The following is a 27,262-nucleotide window of genomic DNA, read 5'->3' on the forward strand; positions in this document are numbered from 1 at the left end:
ACACACCCTGTAAACAATGAGTAGTGACCTGTGCAATAAAAGAAACAAAGTTATTTAAAGAAACCACAGATAAAACATTCCTTGTATGTTCACAATTAGCCAGAAAAAAACTTTAACACATGAGCCTGATAATTCAAAATTCTAAAAATCAGAGTTGCAGAAGTATACAGTTTTTCCTATACCTATCAATAATTTTCCCATCCTTATCAGAAAGAGTAGGGATGGAATTGACTATGTGCTTAGCAGCAGTGGGATCAACTAGAGCTATAGCTGCTGGGTCAGGTTTGTGAATAGTGTATAATAATTTAAAAGACTAAGGAACTTTATACATTTTATCTGCCTTTTTAAGAATAGCTGGCTGACTATCAGGAAAATTGCAGTCAGTAATCCCACATCCTGTAAGCAAACAGAAAAGGTGGAATAGGTGTAGGGTCTGGAAGATCCTTCTCTAACGACTCATGTAGCATTTCTGAGGGACTCTGAAACCTTAGTGTTCTCCCACTAAAAACACTGGCCCATTCTAGCAATAATCTCATAGAAAGAGAAACTCTCAAAGGGGGAATCAGAAACTGAGCTCTACTCTGGGTCTGAATCAGAAATCTGAGGGGAAAAAAACCTGTATCCATCCCTGCATCTTTATCCATCCCTGCATCTTCAGAATCTTGAATCTCTTCTGGAAAAGAGGCATCCATCTTTCATTTCTCAGAAGCTACTTTACAAGAAGGATCAATAGCCTGAATTAAGCCCCAAGCTAAACCCCGGTAAACTACTCCTATCAAAAGAAATTTTAGCAGGAGTAGCTATACACTTTGTTTTCTGTTTTCTTTTGACAGTTAAAAATGAAGCCAACCATGTTACTAATGGCAGAAGCAGCAGCTTCCACAGGGATGGGCACAGCATTCTGACACAACAGGGAAACCTTCCCTGTTCCCTTTCCCAGAACCGACAGGATTGGTGCTTCCTTGTCCACTGTGGGGACCCCAGCAGCAGCAGAGGACATGGTTAACCACTGTCCATAGTGGCTGTAGGTGTTACACCAGAGGGATCTGGGGTAAAAGATGAGTGGTCTGAGGGACAATAAATGGCAGCTGAAACAAATTGCTAGCCTGCTGAGCAGGCAAAGACTATTTACTTATTTTTTTTTTTTTGTGGATGGAAGAAGGACCAACCATTGGACCAGTAATCTGTTTTATGGTCAAGCCAAAAATGGTGCCCCTTTCTCAAGGAAGACAAGCAGCAAATACCAGGAAACACTACCAGACTATAAAAGTTACTGTTTTGACAGAAAATCACAGTAAAAAGGACTTTTAAAACACTATGCTAGTTCCACAAAAGTAAAATAAATAAAATTTCTCCACAGAAAAAAAAAATGTTTTCAGTTATTTTACACCACTTTTAAAATGACACAAAAAATGAGTATTCCTTTTAAAAGTATATTACAGTCTCGTGACAGTCCATTAAAACACAACACTCCTGGCTTTAAAATTACTTTCCTGAACAGCAACACAAATAAGAATATGGAAGTTTTTTTCCCCAAAGGGAACTTATCTGCTCAGCAAAGGAACAGCACAAGCCGACCATCGATTCTCGAAATCCTCAGATGAGTATACTGTTTGGCAGCAAGTAAAGCTCTGGGGGGCTTCACACTCAAACTTGTCTTTAAGTCAGCTCAGGTTGATCTGCCTGACAGTTTGAGCACATGGAAGGTTACCTGAAGCTTTGGAAGCTGTCTGTCTGTTATAGCTTTGTCAGGATATAACCGATATAGCTAAGGCTACTGCAGCAGTGATCTATTTGATGAATCTCTGATAATGCTTTGAGAAAACCCCAGGCAGTAGGCTATAGCTTCAGGCTAATTAATCCATAAGATCCAACTGGAGTGGTTGCTTATAACTAACAGATGTGAAGTGGGAGCAGGAAAGCATAAAATCTACAGATGTCTGCAGAACTAATCATTCAGATGGCACTAAGGTTTGACAGATCTGGTAATTAAAGTCATTTACTTAAATAAATGATTCCTTGGGTCTTCCTTCATTAAACTATGCTTCCTCCTCCAAATATTATACATCAGTAAAGATCTTGCAGTTGCTGGAGGCAATACAGAAAGTCAACAAGTTGGTATCAGGTCTGTTCCTACAGTTTCAAAATCAGCATAGAAGTCCAAGTGAAACACATACTGCCCTGCTATTGCTAATGCTGTTAATGTTTATGTGCAGGCCAAAAGCTAGAACAGAAGTAACTTAAACACACAAAGTAACTGCTGCTGCTACTATTGTCAAGATTCACAGTCAGGTCAAAAAAATTATGCAATGACTTACAATTTGCTGGCTATTTTGTTGAGACCTCATACCACAGACTTTACACCTGTCTTGTAGCTAATGCTGCAGCAATACAGGTGAAAGAGTTAGCTTCCCACAACGAATAAAGCACTGTGAGGTACTGAGCCAACTCTGAGACACCCAATTGCTGCTGTACATTGGTGGGTAAGATGTTAATATACTGCATTTAAGCAGTTCAGGTATTCAGAAGCTTGAAAAGTTAATGTTAAATTATAAAACAGTTATATAATATTTATAAGTATTTAAAAAGACAATAACAGCCTAAAAAGGACTAAGCAGTCATGATGTTAATTTGAGGGCTTTGGAGCAGATATTCATAACATTGTTAGTGTTTCTAATGTAGAAAACATCTAATAAAACTGATTATTTCATAGTCTAAAAGGCAAAAAAAGAAATCCTCATGTGGAAGTCTGTATGAGATGAAAAAGTGAATATAATTTGTCTAGATACCTAAGAGAGCCTAGTCCTTTGATGCATAGGTCCATAGGATGTTACTAGGCTATTAACCTGAGGGTCTTTACAAGCCTAGTAGTTAAATCCCAATATAATACTAGATGAGAGATATTGTCTATGCCCAAAGTTTTCTTGCAAGGACTTCCCATGTCCAGGAGAGAAGCTGGAAAAATCCCAGACAGAAATTTACGGTTTCCCATCCAGTCATCCAGGTTGTGCTTAAACAGGGTCATGGAGCTGTTTTGCTTGATATGGATTGGAAGCCTATTCCAGAGGAGTGGCAACCTCTGAGAGATGTATCTGTCTTTCCAGCAGGTCCTGTTTATGTCACATGCTAGATTGAGGTCCCTGGAAAGGGTGACTCCAGTCCCATTTTATTTACGGATGTGCAGCATTTCCATTAGATTTGGGTCAGAGATAGCTCTGTAACCCAGATATAAGTTGCCTCTAAGTAGTCTATATGCTACTGAGTACAATGATAGTGACTTCAGTCTGTTCATATAAGATGTGATAGAGACCCTGAATTTCCTTAGTTAGAAATCTCTCAAGTTGCTGCAGGTGTCTGGTAGGGTACATACCAAATGGAGCATTATATTCAATAATAGACCTGATGAAGGGCAAGTACAGGGAGTTAATAACCTGTTTTGCTCTTGAGGTGATGCCTTTGCTAATTGGGTGAGCAATGCAGAATGCCTTCCTCACCACAGTAGACACATGTTGGTCAAAGTTGAGGTCACAGTCAACTTGTGTTCCCAGGTCTCTCACTACTGAATTGGTACTTAGGGTATTATTATTTTATAATCAGCAGTGACATTGTTCCATTGGTTAAGAAACACTGAGGTATTTCAAGCTGTGATATGCATTTGGTGTGATACATACCAATCAGAGCATTATATTCTAAGACTGTCCTGATAACGGAGAAATACAAAGACCAAGAGCTCTTTGAATCTTGAGGATATACCTTTGATAATTAACTAGTCGATGAGAAAAATCCTTACCATAACTGATGTTTGCAAATGCATAGATCTCTGATAGCCATACCAAGCTTAATCAGGTTACATTTAATTAATAATCAATGGGGAATTATTTTCCAAATGTGATTATGCTTCTATTTTTGTATTAAGTCAAATGCCAAGATAGGAACATCAAGTACTGATGCTATCGAACCTTTCTTGGAGAATATATGAGCCTGTGAGGGAGTCAGTAATGGCAATGCTTGCAGACATCCACAGACTAGGTCAATCCACCAAACACTTGGACATCTGAAGTAGATACAAAAGAGAAGGGGACCTGACACTAAGATTTGAGGGACTCCACTAGTAACTAAATTATTAGATGAAAAGGTATCGGCTACTCACTTTGTGTGTATGAATCAGAAAGGCAATTAGTTATCCATCAAATTATATAGTATTAATACTCAAATGGGGTAAGTTTATCAGCAGTGCCTCCTTGGGGAATCATATTGAATGCTTAGCAAATTTGAGGTAAGAGTCAGGGATAGAATAATCTCCACTCAGAGGTGTAGCTAATTATTCTGGTGCCCAGTGCTGTCCCTAATCTGGCAACCCCATTTGAGAAGCAAAAAGAGAAAAAAAAAAGGTCCTTGGTTCCCACAGAATTGAAGAGAAATAAAAAAAATCCTTCACATTTGAACCATAACAACTGCCTACCTTCTTAGTTGCAGGGTCCCATATGCTTCATCATGTGTCTGATTTAGCTACTGTGTGTATACTTCCACTAAATTATTTGGTAAGTTTGAAAGGTCTGTAACAGCATTTATGGTGATGACATCCAGGTGTACCTCTCCCCTCATTTCTTTAGAAGTCTGTGGATTAGACAAGCCCTATTGAGGACTGTTTGGAGAATGTACTTTCTTAGATATTAGTTAATGGGATCAGGCTTAACCCATCTAAGACTCTTGCAGTGGAATACCTTAAAATTTTAAGACCCTCAACATCTGGAGACTGTCTAAGGTGTATAACGTTGTAGTGATCTTCATTTCTGGAACATGTGTTACCAGGATTCCATCCCTGTTGCCTCCAGTTGAGAAATATCAACCATATTTAAGCACCTTTTTTCATCTGAGGACCTCCCAGTAGTAGAACATCCCTGGCTCACATGCCATCTGTACTACTGTGCTGCCCTTTACCTGTGTGTTTTATAGATCAAACTTGACATGTAGCAGCAATTGTAGAATTCAGCAACAAGGATCCTCACAGGAAACTCAATTTAATCATATTCACACTGGATTCCTGACAAATATCAAATCCATTTTCATGTTCTTGTGATGGTGTTTAAAGCTCTACATGAGAAGGATCCAGCCTATTTAATAAGAGCTTTTGGTGCCTTACCTATTTTCATGTTTACTCCAGTCAGCTGTCTCATGGTTGTTGGCAATCCTCAGGTTTAGGCCCAAGTCCTTGTCTTTTCATGTTGCTGACTTGTTGGATTCAGAACAGTAGCAGCTTTGTGAGCGTGACTTTTTGGTTGCTTTAGCAGGTGTATTTTAAGACTCACCTTTTTCATAGAACATTCAGGGATCCTTTATAACTTTTCAACTTTTAATTATTATACACCCATATGATCCCTTAGATTGAATCTTTTATCAGCTTTTTCTTGATGGCTTTTTTATCTATGTTCATTTTACAATTGTAACATGCCTAACCTTATAGGCACATACTAAAGATGAATTTGAGTCAATTATCAGTAAATTGGAGGATAGTGGCAGTAGTTCCAAAGTACAGGTGACAGGAACAGTGTACAAACTATTTTGTTATTGTACTTAGTGAAGGCTTATATGAAGGTCGAGTGGATTACCTGTTAGAAGTTTCTGACAGTTGGGCAATATGATTATCTTTGCTATGCACATGTTAACTAAGATTTGAGAGAGAAATTGAGAATATGGGCAAGTCCAGTTGAGACTGAAGCCCTCAAGGACAAACTGGAGATGCTTGCTTTATCTCCATATGAGTAAGGAGAAAATCATTTTGTGTCAGACCATGAGAATGTAAACACAGACAACTTGTATTTTTACTGTGGGATTAATGGAAACTTCAGCAATAACCCATTTGAGTTTTGGGGAGCTAATTAGAAGTCTGCATTATCAATGTATTTACTTCATTTGGCATTTTATAAGCCTTAGAAGTAGTTCAAAAATGGGAGGATAACTGATGCAATTTCATCCAGATTTCACTGAGGCCCAGAATGATGTGTGAGAGGTATACACTGATTTGTGCCTCCAAATTACACTCTGCCCTTAAAGGGTTGCTGAGGTTAATATGGTCAAATATGAATCAGGAGCTTGAATGGGACATTGTGACAGCTAGTGATAACTAATTAATTTATTCATCCTCCAGTTACCCACCTCATACAGTTTGGGGTTGTTGGGGACCTAGAACTAATCTGAGCATTTAGTGAGCACAAGGATAGAGAAACGTATACTGGACTGGATGCCAGCCTATAACAAGACATACACAAGCACACTCAGACACATGAGTGTGCTTGTGTGACTGAGTGTGCTTGTTGTGGATTTGGTCCTCACTAATATAGGAGACTGCTGCACACCCCCTACTGCAATGCCTTCCCTGGTAATGTCAGACCACAAAATGGTCTCCTTTGAAGTAAAAATAAAACCTGGACCCCCAGCTAAACCTGGAATATTCAGGGACTATTCTAAGGCTAACCTCCTGCTATTGAGAACCTGTCAAAATTTCAAGCCCCCATAAACCTTGAGAACACTGCTGCCTATGCAGAACTGTTCTGAGAAACCCTATACAAGCATATTAATAGCATAGATGCAGCTGTACCCACCAGGAAGAAATACAGAACTAACTCAAAAACAAGCCACACTGGTGGAATCACAAAATCAATAGGCTGTACAACAGGTGCAGCACCCAGCAGGATAAAAGCATTCTCATCAAACTAAACAAAAAAACTCAAAAGGACAAATAAAGTCTACCAAGCCAAATCTGAGGTAAGTTTGGCCTTCTAGGCCAAGGACAATCACAATGTATTCTTTAGCTATGTCCGCAACCTCAAAGGCAATACATAATTGTGTGCAGAGCTCATTGTAAATAGAGCCACCTATACTGAGCCAGGAGATAGAGCAAACCTCTTGACTGATAAATTCAGCTCCAACTTTACCCCTCTCTCCCCCTCAACCTTCCCTCAGGAAATACCATCAAATAAAACTCCCCCTACTATCGCTAGGAAACAGGTCTTTAATGCTAAGATCAAGAACACTGCATCAATGGGCCCAGACAATATCCCAGGATGTCTTCTATATAGCATGAAATATGATTTATCAGGGCCTCTGGAATTACTATTTAACTGTAGCCTCCAAACAGGCTTTGTGCCTCATAAATCAAGAAAGGCAACAGTCATCCCTCTGCACAAAGGTGGGATATCTACAGACCCTGGAAACTACAGACCCATAAGTCTCACTAGTCTTATATGTAAAGCCATGGAATGAATTATCATGGAGATGATCAATAGAGATATAGTAAACCTCCAGACACTAGACCCAACTCAGTTTGGTTTCGTCAAGGGCAGATCATGCCTACTCAACCTGGTGGACTTCTTTGAGAAGGTCGCCAAAACAATAGATGATAGCAGAATCGTTCATACTGCCTACCTTGACCTGGCCAAGGCATTTGACACAATATCCCACTCGGGCATTGTTGACAAACTCAAGAGGTTAGGTACAAACACGTATGTCACCCGGTGGATAGCCAAATGGCTCACAGACAGGACCCAGGAAGTTAGAATTGGGGAGTCCAGCTCTACAAAGAGGCCAGTCACACAAGTGGAGTCCCTCAGGGATCAGTCCTTGGCCCGCTCCTTTTTGGCATTTACTTCTCAGAAGTCAAAGCCAATGTCAGTGGACTCTGACTGACTAAATTTGCAGATGATTGCAAATTAGAAGCTGTCATTGACTCTCACACTGACACAAATGTTCTCGAGGAGGAGCTGATGCAGACAAACAACTGGTGTCAGAGTCATGGACTAAAACTAAATGCCAAGAAATACATAATAGTATCCTCTGGGAAGTCATCCATCCCTGGTAAATATCATATTGACAACACACCCCTTAGAGTTGACCCAGTAGTCAGGCACTTAGGGACACACATAGATAGTAATCTAGCCTTTGACCATCGTGTGTCTACAGTGGTGAGGAAATCATTCTATGTTGCACAACTTATAAACAAAGGTATGGCATCTGAGTCCAAGGAAGTCATTGTTCCACTGTATTCAGCACTCATCAGACATATCATCGAGTACAATGCCCCCTTTGGTATGTACCTAACCAGGCACATCCAACAATTGTAATGTCCACAGAGGTTTCTCACTAAAAGAATACAGGGCATAAGTAAAATGTCCTATGCAGATTGCCTCAAGGCCCTATCCCTGCATTCTGTTTCCTACAGGCTTTAGAGGGGAGATCTATGCCTGGCATACAGAGCATTGTCAAACCTCACTCTGATGGATCTCCTGCATATCCTCAAAACAAGCAGCACCAGAATTACCTGTTTTAAAGACTTAAATCTTGCCTGTGATATAAATAGGACCTGCTAGAGAGATAGGCATTTATCCCAGAGACTACCCTGTCTATGGAACAGGCCCCCCATTCATGTGAAGCAGAGTTCCTCCCTAACCCAATTCAAGTGCAACTTGGACAATTGGATGGGAAACCAGAAATTCATCCTTGGTTTGTCACCTATGTCTCTAATGGACACAGGTAACCTGTAAATTGTTCATCTCCCAGGCCCATTCATACACTTATCAAGGCTATCAGAACTTGTCAGAGATTTGGGATGCATGGCTAGGCTTAAAAAGGCCCTTGTGGTCATTAGTCTAGTAAACACCTATGAACCTATGAACCTATGAAAATGTTCACTAACAGGCAATAGGGAGGACTGCCAGTTCATGTATGGCACATTTTGGGGATGTAGGAGGAAACCAGCACAGCTAGTAAAAAATCATGTGGTCACAGAGAGGATATGCCTATTCTGTACTGGAGGCAGACCAGCTAAGACTATAACCAGAGAACCAAGCACTGGGCGGTAGCAGCACTAACCACTGTGCTGCCAGTAACTCAATCAGCCTTCTAGAAATGATTGCACATATTGCCATTTAATGCTTTGAACTTCCTTTTGTTGCTCTGCAACACCAAGACAAGGAATTTTGGTAAGAGTTTAGTAATGCAAATCCATTTTGCAGAAGTGAACAGGCATTATATGTGATCTGTTAGTCTGTTTTTGTCTAAGATTACATCAGCAAAGTTAGAAGGTAAAATACAAAGTAAATTGACATTCTGAGATATATTTTCATATTACAGTGATAGCGCTGTAAAACAGTGAGTTGCATATTATAGACGGTTATTATGTAAAGGTTTAGGGTGAGACAAAAAAACTTGCAATGACATTGTCTGTTGTTTGTGTGCCATTCATGATGTAGAAGATATTAATGGTTGTCTGTCAGTTGTACAAGGTATACACTATTTTTCTGCTTTCCAGTAGTGTACCAGAAACAGACAAATTATTGAAGGGTATCCTGGGAAAAATTGCTGCGGGAAAAAGAAAATGATAGTGATACTTACATTGAGTGGCTGTGGATGGACGTATACATTTGTCTGCTAATTATGAAAATATTCCATATTTTGATACTTTCGTACTTGCTTTAATATTTCTGTAACCCAGTGAGTTCGCATTATTGAAGCACATCAAATGACGGGTCAGAGTGGGGCAAACAAAACACATTTTTTTCTGTGTAACATGCATGACGATTAAGTTAATAACACTCATTTCCAAGCTCAAGAAAAATACAAAAATGTGCATATTTTCCATAATATTACCATAATTGATAGTTATTTTGCGGCATCCTGTGAAAGGTGAGTGAGGGAGACAGGAAACGGGTGTAGGTTGTATTATATTAGAGACTGCAAGAGATAGGTCAGCACTTTTAAAAACGTCTAAAAGTAGACCGACTCAACAAGAGCAGAAAAAAAGTCAGGATTGACAGTATCGACTACATTCAAGTAGCTACAAGAGAAAGATGTAAAACACAAAATGATGCAAATGAAAAGAATAAAAATAGGCTGGAGGAAAGTTGACAGACCAAGATGAGCCAGGTGCTGCAGGTTTGATGGATCCATGTGGCTTAGGCATCTGCCGGGTGAAAGTAGATAAAATGCATGCAGGAGGACTGGTATGCTGGAACCTGAGGTACTTCAGCTGAAAGGGGTGATTTGCAAACTCAAAGTATGTGTCCATCATTTCCAGACAGACATACTGAGAAGATAACAGGAACTGGGTAGATGAAGTGAGAGAGGGCATGAGGAAGAAAAAGGGAGACTAGGCAGAACAATATCCATGAAAAAAATCAGAGAAGGAGGCATGAGAAGTGAGAACAGATGAGGCAGGATTGGAGAGGAACAGGAGGTAAACATAACAAAGAGAGCAAATGTGCCAGAAGAATGGAGGAAATCATGAGATGCATACAGAGTACAGAACACTAAAAAGGAAGGAGCGACAAAGAAAACAAGATGGAGGAATGCCTGGTAGTGGTTACTATGGGAAGAAAAAGCAAGAGGAACAAGAAGAGAGGAGGGTAGTGCTACACTTAAAGGTAATTTAAGAGGGGATGAGAAAATGTGAAAAAAATAGAACCTGAGAAGTACTGCAGCTTAAAGGGATATTTCATTAATGGTGTGCATGAAAGATATTATGGGCAACATGGCAAAAACTGCAGAAGAGATGATATGTAAGAAGGCCAAGACATAATATTTTGAAGTGCACTTTTATGCCTAAACTTTAGAAATATACCATTACACATGGAATTGTTAGGAAAGGCATCTGTCATTACTGCCGTTATTTTGGCTAATTCATAAAACTGTTATTATGTCAGGGCCTTAAATGAAATAGTACATTTTCTTATGTCTGAAGTGGTAGGGAGAAGAGAATTCAAAGAATTTAAAATTGATATTTGAAATAAAAAAGCATTCTAGAAAGTCATTTTCATGAAACTCCCAGTTGCTATGCATATTAAAACAAAGAGAGGAAAGATAAGTGGAAAAGTGGATGTTAGTCAGTCTAAACTTCATAACATCTTTGCTTCTTGTTTGGAAAAGATAAGGCTGAAGCCTCATAACTTCTTAGCTTCTTGTTTAGAAAAAAAGTATAGCTGAAGTTGGACACCTTTAAACACATAATGCAGTCTGCCATTTTGTTTTCATTGAAAGATATCTGTTTTTGTCCTTTTATTGCCCTGGGCTGCTGTAAAGGCATTTTAGCATCAACAGAAGTCAAAGTATTCCATGCAAATATTTGCAGTCTGTTACCAAGTGAATGCCAGTATTGAGGTCAGTGGGCCTGAACCAATTGCACCTGATCCCTGTCTGTTAAATATATAGTGGTACTGAGTAACCAAACAATAAAATAAAATACATGGAGAATGCAGCAAGTCTAGGGTAAATTTATTTTAGTATGGAACCAGAGAGAGTTTGGAGTATTTATGTCATTAATGTTTATAGTACTAGTGTGTGCATTGTGCTCTGAGATGCCACTAGCTGGTGCATTGTATTTTGAGCTACGTACCATATATAGTCAGCATCCAAGTCACACTAGTCTTTGCCTCATCACTTCCTGTCTGTATAGTGAAACTTACAGAAGGTTTTACGCTAGTGAGATGTTTGCATGCATATTGCTTTTGTACTGCTGTCTCCTGGAAACTGGATTACTTATTAAATCTTCTGATCTATTTAATATGTTGGACTTTTAAATCAAGATAACAGGTCTCTAGAAAGACTATTACATCCCTAGAATTCTGTCTGGATAATCACATTCAATTTAAATATTTCTGTCTGTAGATCTAGAAAAAGGAAATTTTAAACTCCAAAGAGCAAAAGATACAGAGTGAAGGAGTTATGGAGTAAAAATAATAATAAAAAATATAAATACTGGCATCCATATGCAGGTAAATATTGATAAAGAAGTGCAAGTGGAGACTGGCTTGCATCAGTCAACTACACCTGGCTCTGATTCAGGAAGATGTGGCTTGTAGCCTCAGACTGGCACAGACCAGTTTTCCTAGGGTAATGTACTGCTTGGGTATAACATTTTCAATCATAATTTATTAAGTTTTCCTGAATCCTTTTTCACCTCACACCTATCCGTCTTCAAGTCTCTTCCAATTAGACTTGAGCACGTTCATTCACCCTGTACTGGGTATATCTCCCAGTACAGATGCAAGAGCCATCTGGACTGGCCACTGTTCAAGTAGTCATGAAGGTGGTTTGCACCTTTGTCTGTGCTTTCTGTGTCTACATGTTTGCTGCAAGAAGGGGGGAGGGCACTCATCTCATTCTCCAGACTAATTTGGCTTACCCCTCCAGACTAGCACCATACAGAGACTGTACACCTTCCCCAGACATAGAAGTACTTGGTGCCTCCCCACCCTTTAAACAGATTGCATTATACTGATACTGACTTCAAGCTATGGAATTATTTCTCTGTGGTTCTAACCATGCCTCTTGATGGCTGATTTGGGTACCCGCATTACTGCATGGATCCTTTTATGTCCTCCTGGGCATGTGCATGTTACCACACACACACACACACACACACACACACACACACACACACACACACACACACACACACACACACACACACACACACACACACGCGCTCACTCACTCATGGGTTGTCATCAATGGATTAGGATTACCAAGTCCGCATCCACCGTTCCTGACTATGGTACTGCAGAAGCTTCTGTCTGCATAGAAGAAACTGGCCAACTGAAATCTGTTGCTCCCTAACCTCAGGAGGGGTGGGCTGGTGTAAGCTCCTCATCCCCAACCTCCTTCCCTCCCACCTTCCTAGGCTGTTCCAGCACACAAGCCACTATTTGAACTTGTGTCATCTGGGCCACAGTCTGAACTTCATTTCTCTTTGTGCCACTGAGCCAGCTGTCCTGTTTTGTGATTTATCCAGGTAGTTGTGAAAGAACCAGCAGGACTCAAGGATAGGGCACCTAGTGCTTCAGCAAGTACTCATTTCCCTTATAAGTGGTTCTTGCAGCTGTCTGTCACTGTGGATAGGTGTTAACATAAGATTATACCGCTGGTTCAGTTGTTTCACTGATGTGCCAGCTCTGTGTATAAAACAGGCTAGAATACATTAAAGGATGCATATAAATTCAGATTTTTGTCTGATTTCTGTGTTTTAATATGTAAACATATACATGTGCATGTTGATCTAAGTGTGACTGAGCTCCAACTCACCTGCATACACTTCTAATAAATCATCTAAAGAGCACCTATATTTCAGTTTTCCATTTAGTTACAATACAGAACAGATTTTTTTTGGTAGGAATCAAAATCTGCAACTGTGTCATTCACTAAAAGAAATTATGAACTTGATGAATACTTTACAACAAAACAACCAAAAGGAGTTGTGAAACTGCTAGAATTTAATGTGTTCTGGTACCTCGGCTAAAAAAAGCCTTCAATGGAATAATTTCAAAAACACTCAGTAGTTCAGTTTATACAAATCTTAATTATCACATTCAATCAAGTAAGTAATTATCAAATAAATGACGATGCAACCTTTTAAAGAAACAGTTTACCGAGTCATCCATCAGAATACATACAAAATAAATATCACATTTAAATCACACACTTAAATCACACATTTAAATTAATCTCCAAATTCAAACCCTGAGGAGCAAGTGTACCAAAATTAAAAATGAATCTACTTTCCATTTCCAACAACTTTTGTACAAAATTACCTCCTCCTTGGTGAAGGAGTTATGGAGGCTTTGCTAACACGCTACAAAACAAGGAATCGTCCTGCCCCCATGTATTCTATAAAAATGGTCAGCAATGGGACTGTCTAATCTTAAATTCCAAATGTCCCCCAAATGTTCCAAAATGCAATTCTTAATCATTCGCTTCATCTGACCAACATACCACCTAGGGGGCAAACATCCCCATCCCACAATATAAACTACCCCACAAGACTGACAATAAAAGCTATCCACATATCAATAAAGACCACAGAAGTACCTCACCAAGAGGATCACTGGCCTCAAGCAGATGTCCTATGCAGCTCGACTGAAGAAACTCCAGCTGTACTTGGTTGCATACCGCCTACTCAGAGGTGAGCTCTGCCTGACATACAAGGCCATGTCCAACCCAGAACTGATGGACATGCTCCACCTAAAGAAAACCGTATCACCACGAGCCACACTCTCCAGGGATCTAAACCTCACCACAACAATAAATAGGACATGCTGGAGGGATAGATTCCTGTCTCAGAGACTTCCCATGCTCTGGAACAAGATTCCAATTTATATTAGGCAGAGCTCCTCACTAACCCTCTTCAAGAGAAACCTTGACAAGTGGATGGGAAACAGAAAGTTTACCCCAGGGATCACTTCAATGGCTCTGCTGGACAGAGGCACAGGGAACTAATCTAAGGGGGCAGCGAAAGCCAGCACATTCCGGCTAGGCTTATAAATGTCTTCAGGCAGATAGCCTAGTACCTACCTATGAATCTATATCTAACACCATTAATACTAGTGCCTGAAACATTTTTAACCTGCACACAAACTTTACATTTCCCACACTTGGACATACCTCTCTGCTCTTTAAACAAACTTCTATTTTTAACATTGAGTAGCTCTTTTATGTTATATTATCTCCCACAGGACAAAAATAACCTTCTTAGGAAATAAGTTACCCAATTCATCATTGAAACAGACAATAGGCCATAAACTTTCCACCAAACTCTTAGCAACAGGAGAAAAAGGGGAAAATTTAGTCACAAAAAATACATTTTCCTTTTCTTCTTGCCTTTCCCCATAAAACAGTCTAAATTGTCCATTCCCAGATAGACCCTTGGGAGTTTTATAACCATCTGTCACCCTTTTTTTAGCTTGCTCAATAATGGCTTCTGAATACCCTCGAACTAGTAGCCTCTCCTTAACTAGCATAAATTCCTGCTGGAGTAAATGCCTTTCCGAAGTATGTTCAGAAAGTTACAAGCAGAGAGAACGGATAAGGGAACATTCATACAACATGAGGGTAGGGAATATGACAAATGCTTTGGCGAAGTATGTTGCAAGTAGTGAGCGGATACACAATTTTAAATATAGAGTTTTGAAGGTATTGATGGAGGGTATGAGAATGGGTAACATTGAGAACAGGACCTCTGAGGCAGAATTGAGGTGGATTTTAAGATTAAAAGTGAGTAAGGGTTATGGCCTTAACACCATGGTCTCTTTTAAACTAGTCCTGGAAAGGAGAGGTGTAAGAAAATGAGATACATAACCACTTGGTTTATGCTTTGTAACTGTATTTAATATAATTAATAGTTTATAAAGTGCCCCTTTAAGTCTTATACACTTTTGAGGTAGCCTGGGGTTTACTAGCATTTTAATTGACATCTGTTGTGTGTTAATGATGGGGTATGATGCATTGTCTGTGGAGTATCTGATTAGTTTATTTAAAATGTACCTGATGCATTGATGGAGTATTTAAGGGGAGGGTATGTTTTATGTTATGTATTAACGATCTGATGAGGCCAACATTGTGTTGGTGAAAGCACTTACCGAGTGTTTTTTGTGGCTGCCTTTTATTAAATACGTTTTTTACATACATGGTTGGTTTTGGAGTATATATTTTTATGTGGACTGTGCTACCAGCTGACACCACTTCTTTACTACTTCTATATGTTCAAAAAGTTGTTTAAACTCCCCATAGGGTAAAGCTTCAAGCAAGTGTGGGGGATGAGCACTACTAGCGTGTAAAAAATTATTAGTGGCCATATCCTTCCTGTAGGGCTTAAATGTAATTTTCTTGCTAGTATCCACATATAATTCAATTCAATATCTAAGTATTGAATCACACTTTTGTTTGTACTAAAAGTAAATTCCAACCCAAAAGGATTTTTGTTTAATAAATTTACAAACTCCTCAAATTCCCCAGCATCACCTTTACAGATGAAAATGAAATCATCAATGTAACACTGGTACTTAATAACAGATTTAACAAAAAAATTCAAGGAACACATATAGACATTCTCAAAGTAGGACATGAACATAACAGCATACATGGGGGCAAAATTAGCCCCCATAGCTGTACCTTCCCGCTGTAAGAAAATCTCATTTTCAAAAATAAAATAGTTGTGTGTTAGCACAAAGTCCAGTAACTGCACCAAAAAATAAGTATGTGGTCCTTCCCAACAGCCTCCAAGCCCCACTGTATCTTAATACTAGTGTACAGAGACTTAATATCATATTGATGAATACTTTGCAAGTATATAACCTCTGCATGTCCAAAAGAGTTCATAAGAGTATACATCATCAGATTTGTTTACAAGCCAAAAAACTCAGTAGCAACTTTAACAGAAGATAGACAGTGAAGCTGGTAGAGTTAAAGCATATCTACAGGCTTCAACCTAAAATAAAACATATAGTTATAATCATATATTCATTTGTCCAGTGTTAATGTTTATGCGGTCATTAGTTTTTAGCATTATCTGCACTTTCTTTATACCCCAAAAGTGTTGTGGAATTTTACATTTTGACCTGACTTTGTTTTCAAGTGAAAACTTCATGTTTATACAGCGCTTCACAGAATGCCTTTGTTTGTTTCTTTTCAAGAAAAAATATTAAGGGAATGCCATGTCTGTCTACTAACTGAAAACATGAAGACTCCGGAACACAGATGTGTTGTAATACCTTTTATTGGACCAATATAGGTTTTGCAATTAATTGAGCTTTCGGGCTGGTGTGAGCCCTTCATCAGGAGCTAAGTTACTAATGTTAAATACAGTGCTTAAATATCCACTTGTGCATAGAAAGGGAAGTTTGTGTCTTTCGGCTTTTCCCGGTTACGGGTCGCCACAGCAGAATTCCGGTCCGCTAATGATTGGCAGTTGATTTTACGTACCGGCTTGCCAGGCCTGACGCACAACCTTCAATGAAGGTACACCCATTCACGCATGTCTCTACGCAGAAGACGCTCTAGCTGAGAATCGAACCGGACAGCGTCTTACTGTGAGGTGACAACGCTACCGCAGCACCACCAGCGCGGGTATTTGCATAGAAAGGGAAGTACGTCATTCTATTCCATTTGGCTAAAAAAGAAATCTTGAAAAGTGCTAGAGTGGAATAAAATGCAGCTCAGGCTACAGTTCAGAGACAGACACTGTGTGTGTGCGTGCATGGGGGGGGGCACTGAAATTGTAGAACGCAGAGTTACAACATGCTGCAAAAATCAAAGTTGGCATGTTACGTTAGTCAGTGCTCACAGCAGAGAAGATGGCACTTAAAGAGACTGCTATGACATTTAATAAGACAATAAGTCTCAAAACAAGCGGTATGTATTTCATTGAAATTGATAGTTTTCAAGCAATAATGGACAGTATTCGTGTTTAGTTTTTATGCTTTTGAAAGGGAAGTTTCACAGCGATTGAGCAGCTGACAGGATATTAACTACACAAAAAAAGAAGAAAAAGAAAAAAAAGTAAGTAGAGCATTGTTTCTTTAAAAGCGGTCAATGTTCTTTTTTTTATATACAGTAACAGGAAACTATTTTATTATTTTTTTATTCTTGCTGCATCTGCCAAAAGTTAAGGAGTAGCATCTAGTGTTCCTGTGTGGATTACTTTCTGATAAGTCACACTTAGACTGTGCAGTTTGTTTGCTTTTCCCTTTACATTTCCTTTTGCAGAAAAAAACATTGAAGGGTTTGACTCCGGAAGCCTTCAGTTTTTTTTCTGTCTTACTCCAGCTCTGCATTTTCCACTATGCAAGGTTAGAGGTCAGCTTATCAGAACACCTCTATGTGTTGTAACAGACCTTTTATCCATCATTATTAATATTTAACAGTTTACACTGCCATGTATGTAAGAATTAGTACACTCCAGGGTGAGCATTATAGGGAAATAACAGATCTTTCATGGGTGCCCTGAAGCCTGAAAGTGCAAAAGAATAGCCACCTCACTGCTGTAAAGTCCACTATTTTCATATAATATCCACCATGGTAATCAATACTGAGCTGAGAAATCTACCTCTGTGTTCATTTTTTTGGTGTTTTTTTGAAAAAAGTAATCCCTTTCCTTGTTGGTTTATAGTGAAATATGTCACATTTTATTTTTTAAATGGCTAAACAATAGTCATTAAATATATGTATATGTAAATGATTGCAGATCACACAGTATTAGTGTGCGTGCGTGTGTGTGTGTATGCATGCATGTGCATGCTTACCTGTGTGTGTCTGTGATTTGTGTGTGTGTTAGTGTGCATTCCTGTATGCAAGCATATGTGTGCATACATGCCTGTATGTGTCTGTGAGATTGTGTATGACATTGTGTGTGTGTGTGTGTGTGTGTGTGTGTGTGTGTGTGTGTGTGTGTGTGTGTGTGTGTGTGTGTGTGTGTGTGTGTGAGACAGGGAGTCTGTGAATCTCAATGTATGCCTGTGTGTGTGTGTGTGTGTGTGTGTGTGTGTGTGTGTGTGTGTGTGTGTGTGTGTGTGTGTGTGTGTGTGTGTGTGTGTGTGTGTGTCTGTATGTAGTTGTATGGGTGTGTTGGTGATATATTTAGTGTCAAAGATGAGTTGTTCACTCTTGATTTTTTTTTGGATGCCTTGTTAACTAGGACAGTAGATGTTTGCTTTTACACCACTAAGTTCTATAACCCCTTTTTATCATCTGGTAGTTGTCATCCCAAACCTCAAATCACAATTCATGAGAGCTAGATTTATTTATTTTTATTTATTTGACATTTGTTTATCGGGAAAGTCCATCTAGACAAGTAGTCCATTTTCAGCAGAGGCCCTGGGATAAAAGCTCCACAGGATAGTTAATACATACAGCTTTATGTAGAGCAGTAAAAGTATAGTATATGTAGCAATACAAGACAAGTTACAAATACAGTGGCTATATAGAGACAGAAAGTCATGTACATATAGAGCAATATATATGGAAAGGAAAGTATTTACATTTGGTCTAAGAATAAAAATAAATAATACAATGTGATTTGTTAATATTATAGTATGGTTAAACAGATAGAGGATGTGGGGATAGGGAGGAGTGTCTACAGTTTGTAGTGGTTATTGAGTTGTTATTAAAGTAATGGGGGAAATATCATGAGAAATGGAAAATAATGTAGAGATGAGAGAAAGATTTTCTAGAAGAGAAAAGTTAGGGTAGTATGAGATATGGGGAAGGGGAAAGAAAGAGAGGAAAGGTAGGGTAGGAAGAGAGTAAGTTAAGTTAGCTATACTTAGGAAGTCAGGAGGTAGTAGATGTGAGAATGGAGGAGTGGGGGGGTGGCATGAGTCAACCAGGGGATATGCATGTGCAGTGCCATGAGGTGGTTAAGTGAGACTTAAGGAGGTGTTTGAACTTGGTGAGATTGGTGGTAGTTATGATGTAACAGAATACTCGTTTCAATCCAGTTTAGAGGTGGTGGACAATTTAAAAATCTCAGGTACTGTTACTGAGACTTTTCACAGAATTTTAACTAACGACAGTGGAGATTTTAAAATTTACAATTTCACTGACAACATTTTTGACCAGTATTTGTGTTCACTTTTAAGTAAAGGTCGGACTTTTGTGCCCACTGTACATTCTAATATTGAAACTTTGATCATTAATTTAAAGCTCTATTTAAGAAAATTAAATTTTAAGTTAATGTTTAAAGATGTTAACAATTTTTCAATTGCTAATGTTTTACGTAGAAATAGTACATTTAACCCTATTTTGGACATGCCCCTTATCATCTTTGAGAAAATATGCAAATTTAGCTTTAGGACTTTACTTAATGGTAGAAAAGGTGGTTCCTGTATTGACAATTTAACTGATGGGGAATATAGATTGCTGAAAGAACTTATGTGCAATAAACAGCTTAGGGTTATGAAGCCGGACAAGGGTGGTGGGATAGTTATTATGTCCAAAGGGGAATATTTAAATAAAATGTTTAATCATGTTTTTGATGAAGATTATTATGAAGACACCTCTTTAAATTTCATAACTATTTCTTACAATAGAATACATTTTTTTCTACAAGACATGTTAGATCAACGTGAAATAACAAGAGAAGTTTATGATTTTCTTCAGGTAAAATTTTCCCATTGTTCCACCTTTGTTTGGCATCCCCAAAATTCATAAGTGCTTATTGGATCCACCTATGTGACCCATAGTTAGCACCAGGACGTCCGTTACACATCCTATGGCTGTGTATATTGACCACAAGGTGAAAAATTTAGTGTATAGTTATCCACATATTATCAAAGACTCGTGGGACTTTTTATACAAATTGAGAGCAGTGAAGTATAGTTCTAAGTTAGCTTTTGTCACAATTGATGTGGACAATTTATTTAATGTTATTCCATAGGATGAAGGTATAGAGATGTTCCATGAATTTTTTGCATGAATCAGGGTCTTCAGCAATAATGACATAAACATTTTGGATACTTTATTAGACATGGTATTGAAGAATAGTTGTATCCACCTTGAGGGACAGTTTTTCTAACAAAAAAAGGAGTAGCAATGGGGGTGAGCTGCGCCCCAGCATTCGTGAACATAGTTTTATTACAAACGGAAAAGTGTTTTTTGTTTAATAAAGAGAATGTCCCAGCCTGGGATTTATATGGCAGGTATTTGGACAATATATTTATTGCTTAGGATGTTAGTGAAACAGATACTATGAAATTTATTGATTACCTACATTCGACCACTTCTTTTTTGAAATTCACCTACAGCTATAGTGTGACAGAGATTAGTTATTTGGATGTCCTTGTGTTTAAGGATGATAACAAAAAGCCACTTCAGAGCACTATTTACAGGAAAAATACGTATTCAAATAGTCTTTTGCATTATAGCAGTTGTTACCCAGTCCATCAAAAAAAGGAATTATAAAAGGACAATACATTAGACTAGCCCATATGATTTCTGACAATGCCTTTTTTAACAGAGAATGTGGTAAATTAAGGGAAATGTTTGTAGCTAGGAGCTACCCACTTGACTTAATTGAATGAGTTTATGAAGAGGTCCTTACTAAAAGGCAGCAAGGGAACATCACACCTATTTTGTTAATGAATGAACCTCCACATGAAGAAAAAGAGAAAAATGATAACTATTCATGTTCATTTATTACCACATATACACAGGAATAGCCTTCCATTCTGCAAGTCATTTACAACAATTGGGTTATTTTTAAGGCATTTGATGGCATCACTGAAATATTAGGTGACAGACCACGTTTCGTTGCTAGACGGGCTAGGTGTTTGAAAAAATTTACTTGAAACCAACGAATAAAGATCCACTATGGTTAGTGTTAGGGGAAGTGGCACATTTAAATGTGTAAGTTGCACTCAATGTCAATTTTTATGGAAAAAAGTGAAATAAAAGTGGCTAACATCTTAGTAAAGGTAATTTTCATTTTTTGTGTAAATCGGTAAGCATTATATATTTAGCGTTGTACAAAAAGTGCCCAAGTTTCTATGTAGGAAAGACTGTCTGCCAGTTTAGAGAGAAGTTACGAACACATAAATGATATAAAAAACAAAAAAGTAATAACTCTCTTTATTGTCATGTGGCAGAAATTTCACACCATGAATTTTTATTTTTTGATGTTGACACAGTTCCCAAAAACACTATGGGAGGGCCATGGCGCGATTTAATTGAACGTAGGGAACTGGTTTGGCAATTAAAGTTAAATGCCACAGTTCCACCTGGGTTAAATTATTCTATTTCTATTGCTAGTGTTTTAAGGTTGATGTCATATTATGTGTAAAACAATGTATATAAAAAATATGAAGGCTGTTTCATACTTTGTAGATAGTTAACATACTTACATTTCATAAGTATAGATTGGAGTTTTTTATGGATTAGATATTTTTATTTTTTATATATAATGGCCAAGTTTTATTAAGGCTTTTTTATTGGTGTTTTTTGATCATGTGATTACTTTGGGAGGGTTATTTAAAGATGTGTTCTACAAGGGTTTAATGATTCTGATGAAGTTTTGATACATCCTTACGAAAGCTCTTAATCCTTCATTAATAAAGTGGACTTTGTGATTGCACCTCGCTACCTCTGCAGTTTTTGTGTTATGTATTGAGGGATGGTATTCCACATCTTAGAGATATGATTAGAGTAGAGGGAGACCCCATAACTGTTGTTGGCTTTTAGTAGTAATTTATTAGAGGATTTCAGAATTCTATTGTTAGATTGGATTTGTAGAAGATTTTGGAGAGCTGGACATTTGTTGGGATGGTATATCATGGAATGGGCTGAAGTAAGTTGGATGTAGGATAGGAGATTAGGTAGTTCTAACCAATTCAGTTGACAGAGGGTACTGCAGTGGTGGGTTCTATATGGAGAGTTAACAGCAAATCTGGCAATCTTATTGTAACAGGTTTCAAGATTAGTTACAGCTGTTTTCTTCAGGTTAATGAGGATTGGGGAGGCATCTAGTAGGGTAGGAAGTAAGTGGGTTCTGGCAATGGATTGTCTGATGGAGTTAGTAAAGTATGGCTTCGCTGAGTATAAGGATCCAAGTTTATGTGGGTCTTTTTAACTACTGCTGCTAAGTGTTTATTGAATTTTAAGCTAGGGTCAATGGTTACTCCCAGGAGTTTGGTGTGAGTTACGAGGTCAATTATGGTGTTGTTTGATGAGTAGATGAGGAAGGATGGTAGATAGCCATAGGATTTGTTGGTGGAGAAGACCATTAGTTTAGTTTTATTGGGGTTCAGTATATGTTGATAGTCTGTGATTCTATATCTGAGAATGATTGTTGGGTTAATTCCTGGAGTCTAGGGAAGGTGGGTGCAGCACAGATGATAGTGGAGTCATCTGCATATTGGATAATAGTGGCTAGTTGGATAGCCCTGTGGAGTTTGTTTGTGAAGATAGTGAAGAAACGTGGACCTAGGAGAGGTCCCTGTGGGACACCAACTGTGACAGGTAAGAGGGAGGAGATGTCTAATTGCCACTTGACAGCCTGTTGGCAATCTGATAGGTAGCTGTGGGACCATGAGAGGATTGTTTGGTTTAGGTTTAGAAGTGAGAGTTCCTGGAGGAGTTTATGGTGGGACACAGTGTCAAATGCCTTGGACATATCTAGGAAGATAGAGGCTACTAGTTATCCATCATTTCTGAGTTGGTTGTGTTGGTGAAATTTATGAGGGCAGTTGTGGTACTATGGTTGGGTTGAAAGCCATGTTGGAATTGGTAAGGAGATTATTATTGAGTAGATGGTTCATGAGTTATAGGTGTATACATTTTTCTAGGACTTGAGATGGTTGTAAAACCATTGCTATTGGCCTATAGTTAGAGTTCTGTAGAGGTTCTGCCTTCATGAAGTGGAATGATGGATATTTTCCATAGCTTGGGCACATATTGTTCTCTAATGGAATGGTTGACCGAGACAGAGGCAGGGTATCCAATGGCTTTAGCAGCTACTTTCAGATATTCAGTTGGCAATTTGTCTGCTGTGATGGATGTGGTTGTTAGTTTATTTAGCATTTTTTATAGTGCTGGTTTGTACAAGTTTGAGAGAGAAGGCATTGGTGGATACTGTGGATACTGTTGTCTCTATAGGTGAGGTTGGGGGTATATTTTTGTTTTTATTTGATAATGACAGTATGGAGTTAGTGAAGTGCATATTGAACTGGGTAGCTATGTTGTCTGTAGTATTTGAGGTGGTGGTGGTTGGAGTAGTGGATTGTCCGGGATGTAGTAGTTGATTTATTGCAGCCCCAAACTTTTTGTGGATTACTTTAGTGTTTTTCCTGGAGGTTGGAGTGTTATTGTTTTTAATTGTTTATAGTCTGCTTTTTGGCTTTATTTCTTAGCTGCCAGTAGTTATCAAGGCTGGCTTAGTTTTTGTTGGTTTGGTAATGTGTCCATTCTTTGCCCCTATCCTTGAGTAGTTGTTTTGTGCCTTTAGTTAGCCATGGTACATAGTTGGATTTTACTCTAATGTTTCTAGGTGGTGCTAGGCTATTTAGGATGTCTAGGAATGTGTTGTTGGAGTATTGTACAGCATTGTCTAGATGGTGGGTTTTTAGTAGAGACCAGTTACATTGCTGGAGGACTGATATAAAAGTGTGTGTGTGGGGGGGGGGGGGGGGGGATGAAGTGTTTTTTTTTATTTTGCATTTGTTTGTATGTGATATTTTTCTGGGTGTGTAGACAGTGCCTAACTAGGTATGTAGGTAGATGGTCATTAAGGGTATCTATGAGGCAACCCAATTGATAAGCCAGTGCAGGTTTGTAGGTTAGAGTCCAGTCAAGTATAAATTGCCGATTACTGGATTTGTCTAGTGTAGCGGGGGATTGCATTGTTTGAGTGAATCCATATAGGTTGATAAAGTTAGAGGGGTTATCTGTGGTGTAAGTAAGCCAGTCGGTATTGAGGTCAGCCATTATTATGGCTTCTTGATTATAGGTTGAGGAGGTACAGTAAAGAAAGTCTTCAGTTGTGGAGAGGTTATTATTAGGTGGGATATAGATTGCTTTTATGTTTATATATATTTTAGGGTTGACTTCTAGGCAGGTTGATAGTATTTCAGCATTATTAAGAGTTTGTGGGTTTGGCTCTAGATGTTCTGGTTATTAAGCGTGTTTTTGCAGATAATTGTTATGCCTCCACCTATGTGTTCTATCTAGCTTGAGGATGCTACAGCCTGGGGTTAGGATTTCTTTGTCAGTGACATGAGGTTTTAGCCATGTTTCGGTTAGGACAAATATATCAGGAGAGTATAGAAGAAGGTGGCATGGAATTTGTGTATTTTGTTTGTTAGGCTCCTGATATTCATATTCATGGGTAAGAAATCAGAAGCATTGTGTGGGATGTTGATAGTGGTTTGGGAGTTGTTTTGAGAGTATGAATTTGGTGGTGACTGTGTCATTTGTTGAGAGGGTTGTAGCCCTGTGTTGGGGTGGATATCACCACTTAGCGTGAGATAAGATATTGCATGTAGGAGTGGGTGTTTGAGTGTCATTCTAGTGTATTTATCCATTAGGCATGGAGTGTTTTTTCTTGTCATGCATATCTGTACATGTAGTATACTATTTTAGTGGTATTGAATAGCTATGGTGTTATGGTTATGTTTGTGTGTGTTGTGTGGGGAGGTTTCAAGATGGTGTAGGTAGGTGAGCATATTTTTGATACAGTGTGATGGTGGCAGTATGTGAGATGGAATGCAGGAATTAGGAGTATTAGTATAGATGTGTGCAAGAGTAACATAGTGGGAGTCAGAGAGATGGGAGTGTTGTGATAATGTAATTATTGTGTGTGGGGAGAGTGTGATGGTGGATATTTACTGATAATTTAACTAGGGTTGTGTTTATTTCGTGTTTATTAGATGAATCTGTAACAGGTATCCTAAATATGGGGTGGTCTCTGGTGACCTTATTTGTCATTTTTTTGTACAGGATATAATACAAGATTTACATTAAGGGTATAGGAACAAGTAAAGTTTGTGTCCAGAGCACATTTGTTAAAATACCAAGAGAAGGACAGATTAATATTGGGGAATGAGGTTGTGAGATTCCTTTAAATTCAAACAAGACATAAAGAAATACTGGTCCATTCTGTTAAGTAACTCTCCTTCCTTCTAGTCACCATCTTGAACATGTGGCAATATAATCTTCTTCCTTCAGTTCCCAAACTTCCCATCTTCCAGTGTTTCTATGCACCAAACCCTCTCTGTCCTACTTTGACTATATCTTTCCCTCAACTATTACACTGAACTGGCATCAGTCAAAACATTTTGTCCAGCAAACAACATCCAAGACTGAGGTTTACCCTAATAAGAACCCTAATAAGGACCACAAGAGAGTGGCATATTAATAATGCATGTTATTTCTTGTCATGTCTAACATAGCTGTGCTATTCTGCTGTAATAAATAGGTCAGGGTCTTCTGCAGAAAACATACACTCCCACTAGAACGGGTCTTCTGTAGAAAACATACACTCCCACTAGAACTAACAAGTTCCCTGATAATTTTCTTTATACTGGAAGACATAGCCTTCTCTTGAGCTCCCATCCTTCTTGTCCATTCTACACTATATACCCACTACAAAAGTCCTTCCCACCTTACTTACCTTACCATACTTTACCTTACGTGTTCTTTGCTGCAGTATAAATCTGTCTTTCTGTCTGTCTTCCCGTATAACTTCCAATTCATTCACTGTTTGGAACATGTAAATAGTGACCCTTCCCTTACTGAAACATAACAAAAATAATAATCTGTAGTACTTAGTATCTCTTTGAGCAGGCTTTTCTACTAACAGCACCTGCACCTGGTTACCCTCCTGCTTTGAAAATCTTTCTGCTAACCCCCATATAATTACTGTGACTCTGTAACATTGCACCTTTGGCTATTATTTGTTACTTTGCTCTTTCTCCTAACAGCTTTTCTACTGACATCACATTTTTACTGTTTTACCACATAACACTTCTTACCTTACTCACCTCTAAGTCTACAGATTGTTTTTTTCTCTGTTTCCATACTTCTTTTCTGTTTCAGCTGGTGCAATACAGTCTATTCACGCCCGCTTCACTCAGGCTCACTCTGCTCTCCTATCCTACCCCCAAATCCTACCCACCCGACTATCCCTAGTTTCATAGCTACACAAAACCCTCATCTTCCTGTGCATAACTCCTTCTCAACCTATTATTCTGCTATCCCTAATGTGTCACTACCACCAACTACTCAAATCATGCTATCCATATCTCCATCCTTGAGGCTCCGCCTATTTAGTTATACCTCTCTGCCACAGCACTCCTCTACCACCAACTCATTGTTTACATCCACTATTATCTCCTATTACACTCCATCTCTTTAGCATTTTTTTCTTTTCTCCTTTATATATGTTATATCTCTACAGCTGTCCTCTTTCATCTCCTTTCAGCCTTCTCTCCACTTCACATTCTTAGCATCCCATACTCTATATACCTATTCAAATTCCTAACCAATTCTTTTTATTCCCTTCTATAACGTAATTCTATCTACATATACCATCAATTCTCCATCATTGTCTTCAAGACTCTTGTTTCTAATACACACCAAATATGCTCCTCATCTTTCTGCCCTCACAGCCACTCCTACTACTATCATACCTTACATGCTATATGATACCTACTGCATACATTTCTCAATCCCCCACCCGTACTCACCACTGCTTATGTCACTTACCAGCCATTCACTATCACTATTGCTTCTAGCTTATTTAGCTTACCCCCCCATCTCCTTTTCAGATATAAAATTCTTAACCCTTCTCCCAACCCATATAATGTAAAATTTAAATTTAATACTAACATATCTAAACCATCACTGGTGTATGCATACTGTAAAAAAAAATCACATTATGTGGTGATGTCCACCCAAACCCATTTTCCGACTGCCTCTCTTCTCCACCCGCTCCCTCTTCTACTGTAATAAC

General features: G+C 38.6%; 1 protein-coding gene across 2 annotated transcripts in view; it reads left to right on the forward strand.

Annotated features, from left to right (window-relative positions):
• LOC122816443 (mucin-12-like) overlaps positions 1-27,262 on the forward strand; it is a 401,780-nt gene that overhangs the window by 245,892 nt on the left and 128,626 nt on the right. The window lies entirely within an intron of this gene.

Source organism: Protopterus annectens, chromosome 12.part0 (assembly GCF_019279795.1).
Source record: "Protopterus annectens isolate FY-2018-M chromosome 12.part0, PAN1.0, whole genome shotgun sequence".
Lineage (NCBI taxonomy): Eukaryota > Metazoa > Chordata > Ceratodontiformes > Protopteridae > Protopterus > Protopterus annectens.